At 40.6% G+C, this 25,412-nt stretch overlaps 1 long non-coding RNA gene across 3 annotated transcripts in view; it reads left to right on the plus strand.

Annotated features, from left to right (window-relative positions):
* Positions 1-14,169, plus strand: part of LOC114679492 (uncharacterized) — a 222,443-nt gene extending 208,274 nt beyond the window's left edge. The window contains exons 7-10 of one of the 3 annotated variants that reach the window (XR_013396017.1): positions 4,280-4,369; positions 6,000-6,077; positions 12,438-12,513; positions 13,764-14,169. This is a non-coding gene — a long non-coding RNA (uncharacterized LOC114679492). Of the gene's footprint in view, positions 1-4,279; positions 4,370-5,999; positions 6,078-6,702; positions 6,998-12,437; positions 12,514-13,763 lie in introns of those variants that run through there. The other 2 variants (XR_013396016.1, XR_013396019.1) reach the window with 2 other exon arrangements.
* The last annotated feature ends 11,243 nt before the right edge of the window (positions 14,170-25,412 follow it).

Below are 25,412 nucleotides of genomic sequence, written 5' to 3' on the forward strand. Positions count from 1 at the left end.
AGTTTGCTGTTTTTGCTTTTAGGTCTTGATATTGGGCAACAGTTTAAAAAAATTGAGATGTTTTTGAAAAGAGGCTTTGATGTGCCCCTTTCCCCTGGACTCTGCACGTACTGCAAGTGCAGGTGGGAGATGGAAGGGTGGAGGGTGGAGGGGAGTAGGGTTCAGCCCAGCCCTGGGCAGCCACTGTGGATGCTGCTCCACTTCACAAGTTACAAGCAAGGCTCTTGACCTAACTCTGACTGCAGATAATGGGTGAAGTCTGAGACAAAGTGGAACAAAGGCAGCTGGATGGCTACTTTTCAGGTGATTTCTCTTAGGACAGGAGGGATTCTTTTCAAAGAAAAAGGTTGGAAAACTGTTACCATGGAAACTCTCCAAGTTCTGAAGTGATATTATCAGTAAAGCTCTGGAGAGAAGACGGAAGGTGGTGGGTGTAGTACTCATGAATGGATACATTCTACAAGTTGGGCTTTTTCTTTCCTTTTAATAGTAAGTCTGAATGTTAAGAAAAAAAGAAGGTGATAAAAGTAAAAAGAAAGGCAAGGAAGAAAGGAAAAGAGGGAGAGAGGAAGGGAAGGAGAGAAAGAAAACAACAGGAAACAAAATAATGTAAGATAGAAGGAGCGAGGGAGAGAGAGAGGGAGGGAAGGAAGGAAGGAAGGAAGGAAGGAAGGAAGGAAGGAAGGAAGGAAGGAAGGAAATTCAAACTAAATTTATTCCAAGAAAATATCCTTGGTAGCAAGAAAAAGCTGCCTGTGGAACTGCCGCTGAGAGAGGGAGGTTAGATTCTGTATGATTTTGATGTTTATGCTTTATTAAGGGTGATAGAAGAGTTCATTCAGTGGCTGGATTTCTCCCACTTATTACCATATCTGTAACGTTGATTATTATAAGACGTACTTACCTTGAAATCATCGAGTTATTATTGGTTTAACACAAAGCTCATACTATGTTGTCTGTAATGGCATGCTATTAATAGCATTATGAAATATAATGATTAACATGTGCTTGATATCAATAATGAAGCTAGTCATAGGCTAATTCTACTTTCAAGACGGTGCAACTTAATCTATTCTGATTGGTAAAACAATATACTTGGGAGCAGAATTTACAAAATACTTAGAAATAGTTGCATTAATTATTCTGTATCATAAACCTGTCAAGTAGGTTATTAACTCAACTCCTTTGCTCCACCCCTTTGTCATACTTGCCTGGTAAAACCCCACTTAAGTTCAACCCAGCTCCCTGTCTACTATGCACAGGCTGAATGTGGTTTGAGAAGCACACACACCCAGGCTGACTGGCCACACTTTAGTTTATGACTTTACTGAGCGCCCATCACTGCCAAGAGTCCCTTACACAATTCTTGTAACATTCTTCTATCCTCCTAGGTGACAACTCACCTCTCTTTTTTCCTTAAACCTTCAATATCCCCTCCTCATCCTCAGTATCAACATGTGGCTCACTCTCATTTTGCTGAAAAAATAGAATTCGTAAGAAGAGTATTTCCTCATTCTCCTACCCCAATCTCCTAACCCATCTTTATGTGTAATGATATCCTCTGGTTCCCCGCCCATGATGATGAATTATATCCATACTGCTGTGTAGGACCAATCCTTCCATATGTAACTGGATCCCATTCCCCAGAACTCTCATAGCCGTTAGTCCTGCCATCAGTCTTGCTCTCTCTATTCGACATTATCAAATTTTTTCTTTCTCCTAGATCATCTTCAATAACATAAAAATAGCTGTGTTACCTTCATGATTAAAACAAAAAGACAAACACAAACTTCTCTTGACTCCTCTAACCCCCACCTCACTTTGTGCCTTTGTAGCAAAATTCCTCAGAAACACTCTCAGATCAACTCCATTAATGGTTTTGCCCTCATCATTGCAGAGAAACAGCTTTCACAGTAGTCATCAATGAAATCCACATTGCCAAATCCCACAGTCAATCTTCAGTCTTCCAGTTACCTGACTAACTAGCAACGTATTGCAATATCTCCTTCCTCAAACACTTTCTTTCCTTGGCCTCTGAGACATTAATCCCCTGATTTTTCTTCCACTTCACTTTGTTTCCCTTTCAGGCTACTTTGTTGACTCGTTTTCTTATTTTCAGGCTTCAAACGTAGGACCTGACTTATTCCTCTCATGGCTACTCTAATGACTTGTAAATTTCTATCTCTAGCCAACACCTCTCCCCTGAACTCCAGACTTGTGTATCCAACCTTCTATGTAGCATTTCCATTTGGATGTCTAATAGACATCTCCAAATACAGCCCTTACCTTCTCCCCTGTCCACACTAACCCTCCCCTCTCCCAGTATTTCCCATGCAGTAAATGATGCTACCATGCACCCAGTTGCTCAAGTCAAAGTGTTTGCAATCAGTTTTGAATATTCTCATCTCGCATTTTAAATGCAAGCTCTTATCAAATTCTGTTGGTTCTACCTTCAAAATGTATCCATAATCCAAGCACTCTTCAACTCCTACACTGCTCTCAGGCTCCTTCAAACAACCACCATCATGTCTTGCCTTTATTAATAATCTCTTATCTGGTCTCCATACTTCTACTCTTACAAGGCCATGGTCTCTTGACACAGTAGTCAGAGGACTTCTTTTAAAATAAAGCCGGGTCATTTTCATGATGAAAACCTTCTGGTGGCGTCTGATCTTACCAGCAATAGAATCTAAATTGCAGTCGTCCCTTATAAGATTCTACATGATCTGGCTCCTGTCTACCTACCACTGATTTCCTCACTCACCATTCTCCATGCACACTGGCCTCACTGTAATTCTTTGACAAAACCAACCATGCTCACAATTCTAGGCTGTTGCATTGGCCAGGGCTCTTTTCCCCTGGATACTTACAGGGTTTATGCTCTCGTTTCGTTGAGGGCTTTATTCAAATGTTTCTTTCTAACAGAGACTATCTGACCACCATATGTAAATTATTCCAATCCATTCTTTATCCTGCCTTACCTTTTTTCACTGTGCTAACTTATGTTGTGTCCTATATGTATTTGTTTCTCCCTTTCTCATCTGTCACTAGACTGTAAGATCCACAAGAGTCTGCTTCTTTTTTTCATCGCTGTATGTTTTTCACATAGTAGACCTTTCATAAATATTTGTCAAATGGGCTAATGAAGGAATGAATCAGATATTATGTTAGGATCTTCCATTCACTGGGTATCTCAGTTATTGTTGTGATTCTAATCCCATTCTGGGGTTACAAGATTCTCAGCTTTATGCTGTGCCAGAAAATGAAGGATCAGGTCGTTGGTGGTTAACATACTGATATGTGATGCTGTTGCTGGCATTGCTTCTAACTCCCATCTATCTGCTTCCTGCACCTCACAAATATTCTGCACAGAAGACATGAAGCCAAGACTCAAAATTTATAAGGACCATCCTTTTGGATATTGCATTGTAGCTAGACTAATCTCTACCAGCATTGCCTGCCTCCTTCCCATTCCTATAGGAAGATCAAACCTTCTTAGGAGAAGCCATACCCAGCTCACCACTCAAAGAACTTCCATCCCACTTCTCTATGGAATTGTCAAGAAAACCTTCTCACCGAAGCTGGGGAAGTAAGGTTGTCCTTTCCTCCTAGCTGTGGGCATGTCTCACTGATGCCAGAGTTTGGAGGAGAGAGGACCAGTAGAAGAAATCAGAGATATAGGAGAATGTAGCTAGAGCTTTAGTAGAGAGCTTCCTTCCTTTCCTATAAGAAATGAATATTTTCAGAAATGTATAATGGAGACAGTGAGGTTGTTCTGAAGCTCCCAGGAAAACATAAAAATAATAGTACTGTAAATGAGTTAATTCTAATAAAGGAATTGTTATTTGCCTGAAAAAAAGAATATCTTGTTGGGTTGCTCTCACTACAGTCAAAGCAGGGAATATTTTATATGATATTAATCTCTGAGGCTCCAGAGAGTTTATAGATGACACTGAACATCAAAGCAGTGTTATCGCTTAGTTTTTCATGGCCAAGACATGCATCTCCTAAGCTTGATGGCATTTTGCGGTGGAAGTCATCTGAAAAATTACTAGTCTACCTCTCTGGGACAACTCTTTATCAATTGCTCTTAGAATGCACTTCTAAGAGCTGAATCAGTCCAGTTATTGGCAAAAGTTGGAATGCAACCCTTAACAATTCATTTGTGATAACAATTGGGAATAGAAGAAAGGAGTTGAGTGGCAGTTGTTTGTTTTCAGGACCACAACATAAACTCTTCGGTGAGTACAAAAAATAGCTTTAATTTCTCCTCTTTCAGGAGAAAAGACATAGTTAGAACATCAAAGATGTTGGAATTAGGAAGACATTGATCCAGTTAATTTTGCAGCCACTTGTTATATCTTCTTGGGTAAGTTTCCTGACCCTTCTGAACATCCATGTTCTCATCTATAATATGGAATTAATAATGTAGTCTACATAATGGTGTTATTATCAGATTGAAGTGAGATCATTAAAGTGCTGACGACAGAGCCTGTCATGTAGCTCATATTCAAAGGCTAGTTATATGCACTATCAGCCATTGCCACAATGATGCTGCATCACAAACCACCTCCAAACTCAGAGGCTTACGATGACTCTCATATATTCTTTTGTTTAAAAGTCTGCAGGTTGATTTTATTATTACACTATGGACTTAAATGAACAGCTCTGCTCCAACCTGTAGGTCAGCTGGACTTGGCTCCAGCTGCTGGTTGGGTTCAGTTTTGTTCCATGAGTGTTTACTCCAGGGCCAAGGTTAAGAAACAATAGCTATCTGAGTCATACTCTTCTCATGGTGGGTCACCAGAGAACCAAGAAAGCTGAAAGACACCAGCACATTTGAGGCTTCAGCTCGCATCATCTCTGCTAATATGTACTGGTCAAAGCAAGTTACATGGCAACCCCAACATCAATAGAGTGGGTTAATTCCACCCACAGCAGGATGGGGAAGGAAGTGCACATTTGCTGAACAATAATGTCAACTACCCCACTATAATAATAATGATGGTAATGATTGCCAAGTAGAAAAATAATCATTGATTATTTTCTGCTGATTTTGTTTGACTGCCAATTAATTCTCTGCTAGTGATTGTCTTAGCTATTTTCCCAAGCAATGTTAAGTTTTTCCCAACCATATGTGACTTCGATGTGTGGTTTTAAAGAATGACTTTTGCATGAAACCCCGTCTCTACTAAAAAAAATACAAAAAACTAGCCGGGCGCGGTGGCGGGCGCCTGTAGTCCCAGCTACTCGGGAGGCTGAGGCAGGAGAATGGCGTAAACCCGGGAGGCGGAGCTTGCAGTGAGCTGAGATCCGGCCACTGCACTCCAGCCTGGGAGACAGAGCAAGACTCCGTCTCAAAAAAAAAAAAAAAAAGACAATGACCTGAGTCGTGCAAATCCTTTCCATCAGCTCGGGAATAGACAAATAGAGAACTAAATGAGTCACCAAATGCAACTCATTCCTTAATGTACACTGACTAACTCATTTATGGTGTTGGCATCTCCTTGGACATCTCTGAGCCTTGGTTTACCTTATTTGAAAATGAAAAGATGTTCTCTTAAGCTCCTCCTAATTTATTAAGTATTTTCCATAAATGAGAGAACTTTTTCTTTATACCCGTGAGTATATTTTGTTTTATACTTGTCTTATGCATTTTAAGTAAAACAGACAAGCATTTAATGCAGTCAATTGACATTAATTTGAGGGGAAGCTAAGATTAAATGCCAAATTCAGTTCAGCCACAAAATAGCTCATGGACAGTGGAAGTGATCCGCAAAATGCATTTCCTTGGCCTTTGCTGTGATGAATAGATGACTTGAAGAGGACAGTTCAACCTAAAACCAGGAAAAACATCTTAGGTATTCCTTTCTAGAATTATAAATGCAAAGCACACAGGGTGGAGGTAGGGGAGATGGCTATAAAATATAAAGGAAAAAAGAAGGCATTTGTCAGATGCTATTTGGCAATCTAATCTTACTCTCTGTCATTTATTTAAGGCTTTCGGGAAGGAAGAGAAGGCCCCTGAACCATCCATGGATGGCAGTTATCAAGTCTACAGAAACATCAAATGAAAGGTTATTTTACCAAGTTTTATCATCTCTACTCAAACACTCTACTGGCAAGTAAATCAGAAGAAATGGGCTAAAGCTACAACATGAAAAATATAAGTTAGGCATGCAGGGAAGTTTCCTATCTTAGAGGGTTGGTATGTATTGTTAAATATCTTGAGGTTATTTGACAGCTTTTCCTTCCAAATCTCTCTGTGGGGAGTGGTGAGGGAGGGAGAGAAATGACTGACGTTTATTGTTAAGAAGGAGCTGGAAGTCTCATGCATGGTATCATATTAACATCACATAAACTCAGCCAGGGACACATCAAGAACCTTATATATTCAGAAAAGAATTCAGGATTGTTTGAGTTGGACACATTATCCCCCAAGGAAATGCTGTTAGGAAATGGTGGAATTGGTCTTAAGCCTAGCCTCTGATTTTCCACATTATCACATTTTGATTTGTAAGATACACACCTAGATTTGGAAAGTTTTATTGGCTATCGGACAAGCAGGGAGATAGACAAAATTAATGCTCACAAAGTCCTTTTCAGTCCCAGACATCTGTGAGTCTATGATATACAACAAATTATTTCCTCTGCAAATCCAAACCATAGGCTACATAGTACAAATTTTTTCCTTGTTTTCAGCTGTCAGCTACTTGACTGCCCCTCACCGCCACTTTGCAAGTCTTGATTGCCAAGCATTTATTTTCTTTTTCCAGTTTGTCTGGAAGACAGAATGCCTCAGGAAGGGATTGTTGGGTTTTTCATATAAAGCACATGAAATATCTGTAATTATGGATTACATTTTTGTACCCAATATATGGCTGAAAGGAGTCCTGTGATAGAAACTTTTAGAAGATAATTGAATGTGTCAGCTGCATCAAGAAATTATGTACTTGCTTCACTTCGACAAACTGTAATAAATAGCCTATTGTCTGGAGAGTTTGCTTGGCATTTTCTTTTGCATTACAAAATTGTGCTAGTCCTTGTCACTGAATTTTTGGTTAACAACTCATAGAAACCCTTTGAACTAGAATTCATCTGTAGATAACAGTTACTGTGCATAGCTACCTAGAAAACAACAGATTTTAGTAATTCAACACTTCATTTCTACTATTACCCCAGACAAAGAATATGTGTATTTTTTTTACCAAATTTACTTGGTTAAAAGCAAGAAATGTCTTATGCTGAGTGGCAATTAGCATTTCTCCATCTGAATAATGAAGTGAGAGAAAAAGCATTTATTCTTTATTCTTTATGTTTCCAATTGTGTCTTTGCATAATTGGCTTGGAACAGAAGTATCTTATTAAAATGTACAATCAATAACAGAAATAGGATTTCCAAGAAGAAGAACAAAACAAAATACAGTTGATAACTTCCTATTAAACCTCAGCCTTATATTGTATGCCCTCACTAAGAAGAATTGAGCTTGTTTAAAAATAAATAAATCATAAATCATAAAAATCTAGTAGAAAATGGAAATAAATAGTGGTCAAATCTGTATATAAACTGGAGTGATCATTTTTTAAGCTCAAAAGGAGTAGAAGAAATAACAGAGAGGGAGATCAGTAGATTTTTCACGTACGATTTCTCTCAAAATTGCTTAACAGGCAAATAAACCAGAGGAAATACTTGCTTCAAATAGGACAAAGGGTGGTATCCTTAATAGAAAAAGAACTCCTGCCAAAAGGTAATGAAAGCATTAAGTTCCCAATAAATAAAGGGGAAAGGAACAAAGACAATGAAATAGAGGCATATTAATGGCTAATAAACATTTGAACATTTTTCAACCTCACTCATTATCAACAAAATGGAAATTAGAATAACAATGAGATACTATTTTTAACATAACAGATTAATAGAACTGTAAAAAATGTGAATATTCAATATCAGAGATTGAGTGCAGTGACACAGACACACTCAACACAGCTGGAAGAAATATAAAGTGGCTCCAGGCTTTAGGAAAGGAACGTGGCATGCTATTCAAGAGTCTTGAAAATATTCTTACCCTTACCTGGGAAATTCTCTTTCTGGGATTCTATTAATGGAAATTTATCTGAAATGAAGAAAGATTTTTCTGCCTAAAGGCATTCATTGCGATGCTGTTTATAATATTAATATTTGGAAATAAATGAAGTTTCTAAAAATAAGAGTGATATTAAACAAGTGAGAATAAAAATAATGTAGTCATTCAAAGATCTGTAAAACGTTTTGAATAATATCATAAAATGCCTAGATTTCAGTGTTAAATATAAAATTAGAGTATAAAATTTTATATGTAGAATAAGATCAAAGACGTAAAATACCTATAAAAATGACTGGAGTGGATTATAACAAAATGTTAAGAGTGGTTTTGTCTGGTGGGTAGGATTATGGGGAAGATGGCTGTGAAATTTATTTTCCAAGTGGAGACAGTTGGGAGATTAAAAGGGGCCTGGATCAATGGTTATGAACTAAAATGCTCCAGTATATATGGTCACATTTCTCTCAAACTGACTTCAAACGAATTTTGTCTAAAATTATACTGCTGTAAATGATGAGTAAGTGGAAGAGCTCAGTCATTCATTTGAAGGTGGTCTGGGAGAAGTGTGGTCAGGAAACAGCTCTGAGAAATAGAGGAGGGAAGTGGAAAGATGGAACGTTGGAGAAACATTCTAGGCCAGAAGTAGGGACTAAGAAACACGATGTTTAAACATTTGCAGAAGTCCTAACCATCAGTAAGGAACTGATAAAGGTTCCGGCTATGTGATGAAATACTATGCGGTCTTTAAGAAGAATTAAGGAATATACATGTGCTGATCTGGAAAGATAACTACACTACAGTTTATAGGAAAATAAGCAAGTGGCTGACTGATATTTTTAATGGAGATTCCAATCTGGCCATCTGCTGGCTGGACAAGGCCTGAAGAAGTATTTATTGTGGCTGGCACCTTTCTTAACAAATTTGACTTTGTTGCCAACATTTAAAAACAAGGAATTGTCATACAACAATCTTGATTTCAACTTCTCTTGGAAAATCTGAAGCTTTAGTAAGCCAGCCTGTATTCCCATGGGCAGCAATTCTATGAGGTGTGGAAATCTGCCCCCTTTAGACATAGCTGTCTGCCTCAGTTTCCCCAGGCCCCACCACTCCATACCATCTCATGTTCAGTTTGCTTCCCTTTGTAACCCTTGATGCAGTACCTTATTCCATTTTCCTTAAACAGTAGATAAAACTCGTGCATATTTTTGTTGTTGTATCTGTAAAAGCAAAAGAAAAAAATCAATTCACAAACAAGATCAAGTTGTTTACAATGGTTACTTCCAGTAGATAGGATTAGAAGACAGAGGCCTAGAGAGAAAAAAACTGAGCTCTTACTTTATATAAATATTATAAAGCATTAGCTTTAAAATAAATTTTAGTTCTTTTTTCGTGCCACATAAAAGATAAAAATAAAATTACATATTACCTGTGAAAAACATTAAAAAGGGGACCATATGTGGAAATTTGATAAGTAGAAATTGATATACATTAGAGAAAAATTATTGCATTATTTATTGTGCATATTTCATCTTAGGAAGTGAATTGCCAGATTAGACGACTGTTGTTCTATGAGTTATACATTAAAATAACAGAATCAAAGAAAAATATTTTCAAGTGAAAAATTATACCTAAACACAGAAATACCATTCAACCCAGTAATTCCATTACTGGGTATATACCCAAAGAAATATAAATCATTCCATCATAAAGACACATACATGTGCTTGTTCATTGCAGCACTATTCACAATAGCAAAGACATGGAATCAATCTAAATGCCCATCAATGAATGATAGACTGGATAAAGAAAAAGTGGTACATGTATACCATAGAATATGCAGCCATAAAAAAGAATGAGATCATATTCATTGCAGGAACTTGGATGGAGCTGGAGGCCATTATCCTTAGCAAACTAACATAGGAACAGAAAACTAAATACCACACGTTCTCCCTTACAAGTGGGAGCTAACTGATGAGAACACGTGGACATATAGAGGGGAACAACACACACTGGGGTGTTTTGGAGGGTGGAGGGTGGGAGGAGGAAGAGGATCAGGAAAAACAGCTAATGGGTAGTAGGCGTAATACCTGGGTAATGAAATAATCTGTATAACAAGCCCCCATGAACAAGTTTACCTATGTAACAAACCTGCACTTAAATAAAAGTTAACAAATGTATACATATGAAGATAACAAGGAAGAAGGTACAGGCTCCTTCAACGTTGTCCCTGTTCCCAGGATGGAAGCCACAGGGCAGACTGTGACTGATGGAACCCCAAAGGCTCCCCACCATGGTCAGTTTTACAGAGTTGTGAGTTCTCATCACTGGCATCGTTTGAGCAGAGGCTGGGTGACTCCAGCAGGAGTGTTCTCAAAGAGAATGGAAGCCTGCCTGAGAGACACCAGCTCTGAGATCTGGAGTTCTTTGGAAGCTCAGTTCACACACAAACCTCAGCCCTTGCTTTTTTCTAGAACTGGAGCCCTGCCCTGGGGTCTAACCAGAGAGGACAAGAGAGCCCAGGGCAGGGGGGCCCTGTTGGCATCAGCCACACCTGAGCAGGGCACAGGCAGGCAGGGAGGCGGACGTGGAAACCATATTCAAAACATTTCCTGATATTTGAGTATACTAACTATTTTCAAAGTCATTTCATATACCTATATAATTTTTTACATTTATGGTTCTTATTAAAAACACATTTCCAGAACTCCAAAACCTCTCTTATTCACACTGCTAATCAGAACCTCCTTCTTCTCCCAAAGGAAACCAGTATTCTGACTTGTTATTCATTTGGCCTGCTTTTAAGTTCTTATAAATGGGATCATACAGTCTGTACTCTTTAACATTCCCCTTCCTTCACTCAACATTATGTTTGTGAGATTCACCCATATTGTTACTTTATAGCATTGAATTCTCACAGAAACAACAAAAGGTAGGTCAAAAAGGGTTCAGCAATTTACCATGAAGATAAAGAAATAAACCCAAAAGGATGAAGTGACTTGCCCAGGATCACACGACCAGTAACTGGCCAAGCTGAGTACTTAGATCTCCAGACGTCACATCTAGGGATAGTTCCTTTCATGTGTTAGTTCACCCCCAGAGAGGTGTGGCCTGCTGGGAACGGTGTGGAAACCCAGGCCATTCATTTCTTGACTCTCCTACTTACCTTCTATGTGACTTGGCACAAGCCACTTACCTTCTCTGAAACTTGAGTGGCTCATTGGCAAAACAGTCCCCTGTCATCTGTGCTTCAATGGCGGTCTGCTAATGTTTGTTACATGAATGAACACATGTTTGTTAGGAGAAAATGAGATCATGTGTGTAGAGTCTGGTGTGCTGCTTGTCACCTTTGTAGCAGTCAATAAACAGCCATGATAGCTGACACTGAAAAGAAAGTCTCATTTCAGGGGAAGCTTTCATGAAAGACTACATTTTAATGTATCAGTTGGAATACGTTAGGTTAGGGTTCATTAAGCTATCTGATGCTAGACAACAGAAAAGGAAGTGAAAAATCAATCATCGGGACTTTTCCAACGTCTGAATACTTGCTGTTGTGTGGATGCCCTGGATGACCCACTGCTTTCCCTGTGTCACCTGGAAGCATACATCTGGTGACAGCTCCTCTCATTGACCCTCTGAAGGCACCAAACATGTTTCTCAGACCCCCGTTTGTCCCTGGTTTTGGCGATATGTTAAAAAATGTCAGCGTTTCAAAGCGAATTTCTGCCTGAGTTTTTGACGTGCATAGAGCGCGAGTGAATTTGCAACAACCTCTGGGACAGCATAGCTTAGCTCAAACAGAATGTAAAAGCCATCCAGCTGGCAGGCTGAGCTGAGAAATCCACGTTCATCTAAGTTGGTTTGTGCCTAAATGCTCCCTGGGGTTTTACTTATTTTTCAACTGGCTCTCACTGTGCGAGTTCCGTCTTCTCAATGTTAAGTCACTGCACCATTAAAAGGATGTGATGTGACCGCAGCTAGCAGGCAGCATCAGTTGTTCTGTAACGGTCTGTAGGCATGGCACTAACTGTTGAGAATCTGTGGATGAATTTCTAAATATTGTGGCATTCTTATCCTTTAATATATAATAGTTATCACTACAATTTGTTGAGCATGTAGTATGTGTCAGACTCTGTGGTAGCTGCTCCCTTGGTGTTTCATTTAATTTTTACAATAAAACCCTTGAGGTAGGGTTATTTTCATTCATCATCATTTTATGGTGAAAGAAATTGAGGCCCAGAAATGTTGAATCACTTTCTCAAGGTCAATCAATTTGTAAGTGCCTGAGCTGGGATTGGAGCCTAGCACCATCTGACTTCCAAGCTAATGCTCTTTCCTCTATTCTCTGAGTTGCCGCAGGAATGAGGAAGCTTTGATATAAAAGGTCTGGAACATGGGAACCAGGAAAGAAGATGGAATCTGACCTTCCTGACATGTACGAGCCTATGGGAGTGAGCACCATGGCTTCCCAGAACATCCTGATGACTTAATATTAAAGAATACAGCCTGCCATGGCTAGTAAATGTTGCCATACCTGCCTAAAAGAAGGTCAAGTGTACTTGTATTGGCCTCAGCCTATGTCTGTACAACACAGGCCTCCTATGGGCACCCTGGAGAAATAGAGGCAATTTTTTAGATTTTTTTCAATCAGCAAAATGAGGTGTTACCTGCTGGCATATCACAGTTCTTTATTTAGCATTGCTGTTCTGTTCTGCCAAAATAATTCAAATATAATTATTTAAATTATTTATTATCATTATTAAAATAATGATAATATCCAGCACTTTGGGTGGCTGAGGCAGGTGGATCTCTTAAGTACAGGAATTCAAGACCAGCCTAGACAACATGGAGAAACCCTGTCTCTACAAAAAAAATACAAAAATTAGCCAGGCATGATGGCACTCACCTGTGCCACCTACTTGGGAGGCTGAGGTGGGAGGATCTCTTGAGGCCAGGAGTTCAAAGTTACAATGAACTATGATTGTGCCACTGCATTCCAGCCTGGGCAACAGAGTGAGACCCTGTCTCAAAAATCAATCAATAAATAAAATAATGATGATTATATCAGCAAATCAACAAATTCACCCATAAGTAACCTCCAATAGTGAGTCCCAGACATGTGGAAGAGGGGGAGAAAATGTAAACACAGTGCTCCCTTGGGGGAACAAGGCCAGGCCCATGGTACATCTGAAGGTGAGAGGTACATCTCTGGGCACTCTTCGCCTTGCTCATTCCCTTTTTTTGTTTGGAGCCATTTGGGTATTTAAAGTAACCTGTGTACAAACCAGGCACTTAATCCCTGAATTCCATCCTGTTTTTTATACCCACTCCTCCCATCATAAGTCTAAGTCACTTTCACCTCTGTCCAGGACTGCTTAAGCCACCACATCAGGCTCCGTTTCCATCTTTACCCTTCAATAATTTATTCTCAAAGCAGCTAGAGTTTCCTTTCAAACACATAAACCACATCCTGTCTGGACAGGTTTTATTTTCCAAAGATGGCCACTTTTCCCACATGCTCTTACAGGGTAATACGGGGAGACCACCATCAACAGCAGGGTCTGTGTTCCCTCCCCTGACACTGGGCACCCTTTTGCAGTGGCCTCCGTGAGAAGAACACAGCAGACTTCCAGGACTGAGTTAGAAAACGCAATACAAGCTACCATTAGGCTCTCTCTCTCTTAGGATGCCTGTTTTGGAAACCCAGCCACCATGTTGTGAGGAAGTCAAGCAGCCGCATGGACGGGCTACGTGCAGTCCTGCTGAGGTGCCCATTAAAAGCCAGCATCACCCACTGGACATGTGAGTGAGTGAGGCTTCAGATGACTCCTGACCCCAACCTTTGAGCTGCCTCAGCTGCGCCAGTGAAGCAGAGACAAGCAGACTGTCAAGCCAAGTCCACACTGCAGATCTGTGAGCAAAACAGATGTCACTGGGTTAAGCCACTAACTTTAGGATTGGGTTATACGAAAAAGTAGGAAACTGAGACATCATCACTTCCTTGCTTAAAACCCTCCGATGGTTTTCCAATGTGGTGTGAGGAATCCAATGTCCTTACCTCCATTTAATAAAATCGAACATTGTGCCTAGATCCTTCTAGCCCCTGACTATCCCTCCTATCTCATCTTGCTCCACTCAGCCTTCTTCATTGTACCACAGCCGCAAGCTCCTTTCTCTCTGTTGAATCCACTGAGCTTGCTCCAACCTTGGGGCTTCTGTACTTTCTGTTCCTTCTGCCTGAATGCTCTTCCCTGGATCTTAGTGTAACTGGATTCTTCTTATCAGTCTCAGTTTTCAGTTCAAACATCACCTGCTTTACTGGTTGCCAGGACTAGCCTCTGAGTTTATTTCAGTTTAGTGGTCATACATATAATATTAGGTAAGTTGGGGTCACATTTTTTCTTGTGAGCCATGTTCAGGTGCGGATATGCAGGCATGGAATGATGTTGGATTTAAACAGAGTTGGAACCTTATCAGGTGAATATGGTGGAAGTGGAAGAGGTGCAGTGGCAGTTTTTCACTTTGCTCACATTCCAGATGTTTCTGATACCATTTTTGCCAGCTGTATTAGTCAGTATTTGTTGGTTATGCTGCAGTAACAAACCACCCAGAAGATCAGTGTCTTATTACAACCTAGGCTTATTTCTCACTCCTACCACATCTACCCCCAGTTTTCTGTAGTTCTACTTGAAGTCTTCATTTTGGGACCAGGCTGATGAAGTTGCTCTGTCTAGGACACACTTCTCATGGAAAAGGGGAAAAGGGCAATGGCAACATCATCCAATGGCTTCTCGTGGACATGGCATCCATTATTCATTGGCCAGAGCAGGCCACAGGGTCAGGTTGGGAGTCATCAGAGTGGCAATGTACTGCTCCCACAGGGAGGGGCTGCAGAAGGGTGACTTTGTAGGGATGGGTCTGGAGTTAGGTAGGGAATAATTTGAACAAATAATAAATTCTAGCACACCAACTTACCATGTTCTGCTTCAGACCCCTTTTAAAGCAACTCTGTGTCAGTAATCATGACTCCCCACTGAGTCTCCATGAGTGCTTTTCACTAAGACAATATGCTAATATTGAAAGACCCGGTCTCCAAGGTGTGTTTATCAGGGTTTTTTTGTTTGTGTGTTTGACTATTCTTTGGCTCATTTGCAGTCAAAGAGAGAGAATCTTGGTATGCAAATTCCAATGCTGTCTCCAATCCATTCTTTTCAATTATTTATTCCTCCAAATGCATTTATTGAGTGTCCCCTGTCATCATGGAGGTTACATTCTATGGGAGGGGAAGATATTAAACAATCAAAAAATAAATAAAATACGGTACATCAGAGTGTGATAATACAGAAAGGAAGAGAAGAGTCCTGAATGAAACATGTCAGTTAGTCCCAAAGCTATCCATAAAAGAGTGTTCCAGGAAAGAACAGCAATCATAACGTTCCTGGCTTGTGAGCATGCTTGGCATGTTCGAGAATTAGCAAAAATGTCACTGTGATTGGAATGTGGTGGGCAAGAGAATAGGAGAAGGAGGTGAGGTATCAGAGGTACCACGATAAGATCTTGTATAAAGTTGTGGGCCATGCCAAAAACTTTCACTTGTGCTCTGAGTGAGATGGGAAGCACTGCTTGGTTTCAAACAGATAAATAACATGGTGTAGCTTACAATGTGGCTGCTGTGCTAAGGGAAGGCAATGGAAGAACAAAGAAGCATCAGGAAGACAGATTAGGAGACACATTTTCAATGAGGTAGAATTGAGGCAACAGAGACCTGTATGGAGGTGTTAGAGATTTGGGTAGCTATAAGTGGCCAGATTGTAGGTAGATTTTGAGCATAAAGCCAAGATTTGCTGGTTAATTCGATGTCTGGGGTGAGAAAAATGGTGTCAATGATGAATTCAAGTTTTTAGCCTGAACAACTGCAAGGATGGAGTCACCATATATAGCAATGAAAGAAGCTGATTTGGGAAGGATAGTCAGGACTGTCAAGAATTTTATTTCATACAAGTTATGTTGAAATGCTTCAATGTCTATCAGACATCCAAATCAATATAAGGTACAGGCAGCTGGATATATAAGTACTACATAGATTTGAGGGAGAAAATCTGGGCTGAAGATACAAATTTGGTAGTCATCACAGTATAAATGGCATTTAAAATCAAGAGAATGAAAGTTCTCACTAAGAAATAGATATAGACAGAGGAAAGAAATTCAAGAAGTGAGACCTGGAGATTTCCAACATTTAGAGATAGGGGAGAAACAGCAAGGTAACTAGGGAGGATTGGCCAATGAAGTGGGAAAACAGACAGTGGCACTTGGAAAACTAAGTGATAAGGATGTGCTTAGAACAGGAAAGAACAATTCACTGCCCCACATGATCATGAATGGTGTAAGATGCATGTTGAAAATTGCTTGTTGGATTTGGAGAGAGGAGGTAATTGGTATCCTTGAGAAGAACTATTTCAATGGTGAGGAGAGGATGAAAACCCAAATGACAATGGATTCAGGAGAGGATAAGATAAAAGGAGACAGTGGCTTTATTCCATGGTGTTTTTCCTTTAAAAAGAGCATAAGAATGTGTTCAACAGCTGAAGAGGAATGTAGAGCAAGTGAGAACTATTTTTTTTTTTTTTTTGAGACGGAGTCTCACTCTGTTGCCCAGGCTGAAGTGCAGCGGCATGATCTCGGCTCACTGCAAGCTCTGCCTCCGGGGTTCACGCCATTCTCCTGCCTCAGCCTCCCGAGTAGGTGGGACTACAGGCGCCAGCCACCATGCCCAGCTAACTTTTTGTATTTTTAGTAGAGACGGGGTTTCACCGTGCTAGCCAGGATGGTCTCTATCTCCTGACCTTATGATCCGCCTGCCTCGGCCTCACAAAGTGCTGGGATTACAGGACATTTTTTTGAATATGAGAAAAGATGACATGTGTATGCTAATGAAAAAGAGTGAGGAAAGTTGATAATGCAAGGTAGAGAAGAAACAATATGTAGATCACCAAGGGTGTATTTGGTCAGAGAAAGGAGAACAGGAAGTTGATCTATAGAAACAGGAAATGAGGTGTCTTTGCATGGGGGCAGATAGATGTGGTGATGGGAATGTATAGGACGTGTCTTCTCGTATTAGTTCGTTCTCATACTGCTATAAAAACTGCTTGTATTAGTTCGTTCTCACACAGCCCTGATACTGGATTGGGTAATTTATAAGGAAAAGAAGTTAAATCAGCTCACAGTTCTGTGGGCTGTGCAGTCTTCTGGGGAACCCTCAGGAAACTTTCAGTCGTGGCAGAAGGTAAAGGGGAAACAGGCAAAGTCTTCACTTGGCTAGCAGGAGAGAGAGAAGGAAGGGGGAAGTGCTACACACTTCCAAAACAACCAGATCTCATGAGAACTCACTCACTAGCAAGAGACCAAAGAAGGGAAAATCCACCCCTATGATCCAATCACCTCCCACCACCTCCCTCCCCCAAAATTGGGGATTACAATTCAACAGTGAGATTTGGGTGGGGATGCAGAGCCAAACCATATCACTTCTGATGGCTTCAACTATGTGTAGTAAAATAGGAAGCAAGGTGATTGTTTGAGAGTGAAAATGGGAGGAAAGATACTGAGGGGTTGAGAAGAAAGAAATAGAAATAGCCAACCAGGAGAGGAGATAAGTAGACTGATTAGTGAACTATTGTGTAATTTGTGACCACACTAAAAGTGCTTCAGGTTAGCGGTCAAGTATTCAAATTTGAGCAGTCATATAACATATGCTGTGTTCAGCTGCAAACATGGAATAGGCATAATATTGAATTTAAACAAGGTTGAAGTTTTGTCAGGTGCTATGGGCCAAATTTTGTCCTCCCCCAAATTCATATGTTTAAATCCTGAGCCCCAATGTGACTGTACTTAGAGATAGGGGTTTTAGGAGATAATTAAGGTTTAATGAGGTAATAAGGAGGGGTTCTAATCTTATAAGATTGGTGGTTTTATAAAAAAAAAAGAGAAGAAGAGAAAGAGATGTCTCTTCCTTTTCTTGTGCATGCAAGATGAAAGGCCATGTAAAGACATAGGGATAAAGAGACCATCTGCAAGCCAGGAAGAGATCTCTCATTAGAAACCCATTTGCCCAACACCTGATGTTGGAATTCCCAACCTGCAGAATTATGAGAAACACATTTCTGTTGTTTAAGCCACCCGTTTTTGGTATTTTGTTAAGGCAGTCTGGGCTGATGAAGAAAGGCATTGGGTGAGTAAAGGAAAAGAGGGTCAAGGAAGTTGAGGGTATGCAAGAGAATAGTTATGACCACGAACCATGATTGGGTGAGAAGGGAGTGATGATATGATGTGGAGTGGAGGGTTGTCTAACTGTTGAGTATGGTAAAAATCAGTGAATTATGGATCTAACTTGATTTGAGAGTCCAACACTCAAAGGGATAAAGTGGCAAGATAGGATGTGATGGTCAGAAAGTGGGATGCTTTCTATTAAGATCATAGAAATGGTATAGTCATTGATAGTGGCAAAGTCTAGGGTATGACAAAAGAAGTGGAAAGATGCATTATTCAAGAAGTAAAAATTCCAGGGCGTTAGAAAGATTGTCTTGATGGGTGTTGAAATAAAGATTAGAGTAACTACTGGATTTACAGCAAGTGTTGAAGTGAGTGGCCATGGCCCATTGAAAATATCTTCAAAGAATAAAGACAAGTACCTGAGTAGAGTGACTTAATTGACTATGAAAAGGTTAGGTAGTGAGTAGTTGAGTCTGAACACATGAGCTTCAAAGCTGAGGGTAATTAGAGAGAAGGGAGTAACAATGAAATGTCAATGAAGACAAAGGAGAATATATATTCATATACATGTAGGTATTCTTGGTCCACAGAAAACCAAATTTCAGTTGGAGCAAAATATGAAGGGCACACTGAGAAGGGAGGCTAAAGATAAAGAAGACATTGCTAATGGCTGCCCTGAGTTTCAGAAGTACAGAGGAAGGGGGTCAGGTGCTAGGGGCAGGAAATGGGGTCAGATTAGGGCATGTGAAGAGATTGGTGGCATTTGAGTCCAGATAATAGGAAACTACCTGAGAGTCTGGATGTATGAAGGCTGATGTATAATGGGAAAGGACATTATGGAATTCATTGTGATCCACGGGTTCTGTTTGGCTCTCCTCCAAAGCCGGTTTTCTGCCCTTCTCTGGGTCTTGAGAAACTAGCCTCTTTTCAGGATGTACCACCTAGGCTGCTTTGTTCTTTAGCTTCCAGTTGGTTTTGACCAATGGGAGGCTCTAGCAGGTGATCAGAAGGCAGGAGGAAATGGTGATTTCCTCCTGCTTCCTCCCTGCCTCTTGGCAATTCTGGCAATAGCTGAATTCCTGAATTCCTCAAATAGCAATGTGGGCAGCCCCCCTTCACCTGTTCCAGCTCATGCCAGTCAAGGGCAGGAGATTCCTTCTCCCTACGCTGGTCCCTCGGTAATTTCTATCCCTTGTTGGTTCTTGTATCCCTGCTAATACCCAGCCCCTTCATTAACTTTCTCCACCTGAATGGCTCTTTTGATTCATACCTGGACTCTGGTGGTCTTACCTTCTGCTAATAGGGCTACCACATGTGTGGGTGTGCCATGGACAGTTCCGCTTTACATAATTTCTACCAATGTAATTATTAACTGTACCCCCTTTCACTCTCAAAAGTCTTTTAGTTTTGATGAATTATAACATCCCCTGGTTCCATTTGTTTCTGTCTTAAATGCCTGAATTCAAATCTCTGGATTACCTTCCCTCTAGCCAGGGTCTTTTTGGTCTCTTCACAGTCTTTCCTGTGAAGAGAGAGCCTGGGTGTCTGGAGAGGGGTTGATGCATTAGCTTGTGAAAGGGAGGGGGGAGTTTAAGAGCTCAACCTGGTCTTTATCTTTATTCTACCAACACAGTAAGCTAAAAGCAAATGAGAAAACAAAAGTCTTCATGTTTATGTTTCGTGTTTTTCCATGCTTAATAATGTATAATAAAGAGACACTTCCCTAGGGTCACTGGCTCATTAGCCTCTTATCTTATTTTAGATACAAGTGAAATCACCCCTAATAGCAGCACAGGCAAAATGAGACATGTCAAGTGGTTTTGTGACCTTGGGCAAGTTAAACTAAGCTCTCATGGCCTTGCTTTCCTCTTTTGTAAATGGGAGTACTAATTGTACTTGCCTAATAGGAGGATTAGGATTAAATGAGTTAATATATAAAGACGTGAAATACTGCCTGACACACGTATTAAGCATTATGCAATGTGCTGCGCCACACACACACACACACACACGCACACACACACACACAAATACAGACACAGACACACATAGAGTGATGAGGAAAGGCACCACGCAGAGGCATGGGGGAATAGCTTTTTGTGTAGCAAAGAGGAGAAAGTGACTCTGCTCTGAACACAGAACTGTGGCTCTGATGTAATATTATGCTATAGATCACTGTAGTTTGTCGAAACAAAGGGCTGTTTCCCATTTAGAGAGAGTGAGCATTTCCTAGGAGAAGGGAGAAAAGGAAAGCTTGCTTGCTTTAATTTGAGTCTCTGCAGAGCAATCTACTTTTGATCTTCCGGAGACCAGCCACTGGGAAACACAGAACAGCTTCCAGCAGCCTGTACACATTTTTGGTTTTTGTCCATGCCAACAAAATAAATCACATCTGAGTTCACTTTTGTGATCTAACATAAATTCTGGGGTGGTAGAAAGGGCAGAGAAGGGTACATCACTCTGTGTCCAACTAGAAGATAGATATCATTAAGTAATTTAAGCAGAGGAATTGTAATATGACTAATCATTGGAGAATAGTGATAAAGATAGAAAGGAAACTGCTCAGTGCAGTGGCTCATGCCTGTAATCACAGCACTTTGGGAAGTCAAGGCTGGAGAATCGTTTGAGACCAGCCTGGGCAACATAGTGAGACCTCGTCTCTACTAAAGTGGTGGCACATGCCTGTAGTTCCAGCTACTGGGGAGGCTGAGGAGGGAGGATCGCTTGAGCCCAGGAGTTTGAGCTTGCAGTGAGCTTACGATTGTGCTACTGCACTCCAGCTTGGGTAACAATGAGATCCTGCCTCAAAAAAAAGAGGGTAGGGGAGAGGATAGAGAGAGAAAGAAAAGAAGGAAGGAAGGAAGGAAGACAGAAAGAGAGAGAGAGAAAGAAAGACAGAGAGAAAGAAAGAGAAAGAAAGAGAGAAAGAAGAAAAAGAAAGAAAGAAAGAAAGAAAGAAACAAAGAAAGAAAGAAAGAAAGAAAGAAAGAAAGAAAGAAAGAAAGAAAGAAAGAAAGAAAGAAAGAGAAAGAAAAAGAAAGAGAGAGAGAGAATGAACTGACTTTAGAGGTAACCTGGAGTTGAAAGAGAATACCCCAAGGACAAATTTGGAAGAAGTTCCCTTCTTATTGAAGAAGGTGTGGCTGAAGCCAGTGCATAGTGAGGAAACTCAGTGGCTCACTGGAGCCAGAGCTGGTCTACAGTTGCTGGGCATGCAGGAATAGCCCATGCCTAAGCCTGGTGGGCAGGCAGGCAGAGGGAGTGGGAGCCCTGCATGAGGTGCAGGTCCTAGAGTGCCTGGTGTCCCAAACAAGAGGGAAGGAAAAATACTCCAGAGCACAGGTGGGCTGCAGTTGACAGTGGGCATGCAGGGGAATTAAAGGACTCTCTGGTGGTGCATGCAAGGCTGGAACACACAGTGCCCGAGTTGATAGCTTTGTGAGAAAAAATTCCCTGGGGCTAGTGGGCAGGCGTACATGCAGAGGGAATCAATCAATTAGGGCACCACTGCAGACAGGAGCTGGAGAGGCCTCTGTCTCCAGGAACATAGTGCAATTCCAGGTGGGGCGACAGGATCACTTGCAGGTCAGCCCTGCAGAGACAGTTTTTATTCTTCTATAATATTACCTATCAGATGAGGTCTCCCGATTTCTGACAGCTGTTCCTTCTATAGCTTTGTGATCCTGGTCACTGAAAATTCTCCTTGTCCATTGTCTGGTGCAATATTCCAGATGTAATAACACTAGTTTAAAAAATACCAAAAAAAATTAGTTCCTATTCCTGGCACACTTTGGGAGAGTGTCATGAGCTTTTGCTAGCTTTTGTTGCAACTATACAAAGGTTATTTTAAAATTAATGAATTGTGTTCCAAATAATAACCATGGCTATGCAGTATATAATTGGGCTTGCTGATAGTTACCATTGTGGATATGTTCTTTCAATCTACCAGAATGTATACTTTGCATTTTTATAATCACAATATTAAGGACTTGGCAATGTATTCCAAGGTAGCATTTCTATGAATGACATCCATTTTCTGTCTCATTACCAGGAAGGGTCATTAGGTAATCTTCTGATGGCACTGGGTAAATCTATTTTTTGAAATTATTCTCCTGAGATAAACAGATAAAGTCGTCATTTTGTTCGCTGTGGTGTCTCTAACTCTCAAAATGACTGATGGGCCATAATGATATTCCATGGGGATGGAGAGAACCAGCAGTGGGGTTGGCTTGTGGTTGGCTTGTGGTTTCCTTAGCAACTCTCTCTTAGGGACACCATGGCAGCCACATTTATTCAAAGTTAGGATTCTTGAAAAAAAAAAAAAAAAGACAGTATTTCAATTGAGACTGTATATACCTAAATTAACTTGGCTCAAGAGAGATGCATTTTGCATTGCTATCATTTTTTAGTTGGTGTGCTGATTTCTCGCTAGAAAAGCAAATTCTGCCCTCAAAAAAGTATTAGCAGGGAGGGGCGACTGCTAGGGTAGAAAAGATTAGCAGAGCTTCATAACTCGAATTCCAAAGAGAAAGTGGTTTTCTCTTAGCTCTGTTTTCCAATATAGCCCTGGGGGGAACTAATTTAGAATCTAAGCAAGCCCCTTTGAATACATGGTCTCCTTAGTACCCTACTATTCGGTCAAAGTAGAAATCACTTAGTCTTTCTCATTGTTTCTACAGAAAAGCTGGTCTCTGTGTGAGATTTATTATCATTTCCTGAACAAGGGTTTCTCAAGCTTGGCACCACTGATATTTTGGACTGGGTAATTCTTTCTAATATACTGCCTTGTATATTATAGGATGCTTAGCAGCATCCTTGGCTTCTACCTGCTAGATGTCAATCACGTCCCTTCCTCTACTGGGATGACCGTAAGTCTCCAGGGACTAGGAGACAAAATGGCCCCAGTTGAGATCGGTTGTCTCAAAGAAAAGTGTCATGTGATCCCATGAGTAACTTGCTGCCACTTTTCCTTTATCAGACCTCATTTGCAGCTTCCTAAAGCAAATAACCCATGCTTCAAACACTTCAGAATCCATGCTGAGAATGCCTGTTAAAGAGAGCTATATTATATTTACAAATAATATTATAAGTACTCTTATACATAAGGACATAACACTGATGTTCTGGTTAGCAGTAAGAAGAAATGATTTGATCCATCTTTTGGCCTCAATCACTTCTCATCTCTGCCATCACCATTCTCTTCTCACCTCTGTCATACCCATATTTCTTTGTTTTTTGTCACCCAGGCTGGAGTGCAGTAGCACAATCTTGGCTCACCGCAACCCCTGCTTCCCCGGTTCAAGCAATTCTCAGCCTCCTGAGTAGCTGGGATTACAGGCATGCACCACCACACCAGGCTAATTTTTGGTAGACATGGGATTTCTCCATGTTGGCCAGGCTGGTCTCGAACACTAGGCCTCAGGCGATCCACCCACCTCAGCCTCCCAAAGAGCTGGGATTACAGGCGTAAGCCACTGTGCCCAACCCCCACATTTTTCATAAGAGAACATACATCAGATAGAAGGCACCAATTACCTTCCAGTACCAAGACATGAAAACTAAAAAAAAAAAAAAAAAAAGAAATAAAATAAGAGGAGAAGCCATGGGAGAATCGATGATGAATTTCACAGGACATAGTTTTGTGGAATATTTATTGATTCTACTTGTCCTATAATTCACCACAAAATTAGATACATCTTGGGGGAGATTTATGTAACATTTTTAAGCCTAGAAGATAGTTTTTTTTCCCCCCAAAATCAATGATAGCAAAAATTCTAAATTAACAAAAGAAAATGTGCAGCTCCTTGTACTTCTGTCTGACCAAACTACATTTCTAGGAAGAAGGTGTTAGTCTGTAAATAATATATATGGAGAGTTTTTTCTGACTTCAAAAAATGATAGTGTTTTCTAGAACCTTTATAATAAAGTTAAAATAGACTAATACTGGAATTGAACCAATGCTTGAAAAATAGGATGTGAACTAACACCAGTGTCAGCCATGAGATACCCAGTTGTTTGCTGGTTGTGTTGGAACTGGTTTTAATATTGGGATGGAGCTTATATCACAAGGGAGATGGCAAGACCATGGATCTGTATATCACACTGACTTGAGTTTTGAACCCAACACCAGTACTCATTGGCTGTGTGATTTCAGGCACCTTATCTAACCCTTCTAAGCTTAAGCATCCTAATCTGTAAATAAGAGTAAGATACAATCGTCGCAAGATCACTATGGAGATTACAGCTTGGAGACATTATAATGCACATAATATCCCGAGCAGACTATCTGGCCTGAGGATGAGTCTCTTCACTGTGGGATAGGGAGTCCAGCCTGGCAAGACTTCTAACACCCTCAGCCTTAGGCTAACACATCTAACCCAGTGTTCCAGGTCCTTATGCGTGTGGCTGATCAGAATTTACACGTTTACCTGAAAACCAAAAAATTACAGTCGACCTCAGAGGTTTCCAAATGACAGCGTCAGCCTGTCTGACTCATATATGCCAATGAGGATTCCTGGTTTATATCCTAGAGGCTCTGATTCAGTGGATCTACAGCAGGACTTGGGAATCTGGATTTAGAAAGCTCCCTGGAGGTGGTAATGGGTTTATTTCACAATCTAGTGGGTTCCATCGGCGCATTCACTTTGTGAAAACTCACCAACTGATGCATTTTTCTGTATGCATGTGATATTATATGTCAATAAAAGTTTAATTGAAAACAAAATATCTCCCCAAGTGATTCCAAGACACAGTCAGATTTGAGAGCCACTCGTTTTCTATCTTTCCCAAACCACATTTAAAAGCCAAAAAATGGCCAGGCACAGTGGGTCTCGCCTATGATGTCAAAACTTTGAGAGGCTGACGCAGGCAAATCCCCATCTCTCCAAATAATACAAATATTAGCCAGATGTGGTGATGCACCTGTAGTCCCAGCTACTCGGGGGGCTGAGGTGGGAGGACAGCTTGAGCCCGGGAGGCAAAGGTTACAGTGAACTGAGGTGGTGCCACTGCACTCCAGCCTGGGCAATAGAGCCAGACCTTGTCTCAATTTTTTAGAAAAGTCAAAAA

Source organism: Macaca mulatta, chromosome 7 (assembly GCF_049350105.2).
Source record: "Macaca mulatta isolate MMU2019108-1 chromosome 7, T2T-MMU8v2.0, whole genome shotgun sequence".
Classification (NCBI taxonomy): domain Eukaryota; kingdom Metazoa; phylum Chordata; class Mammalia; order Primates; family Cercopithecidae; genus Macaca; species Macaca mulatta.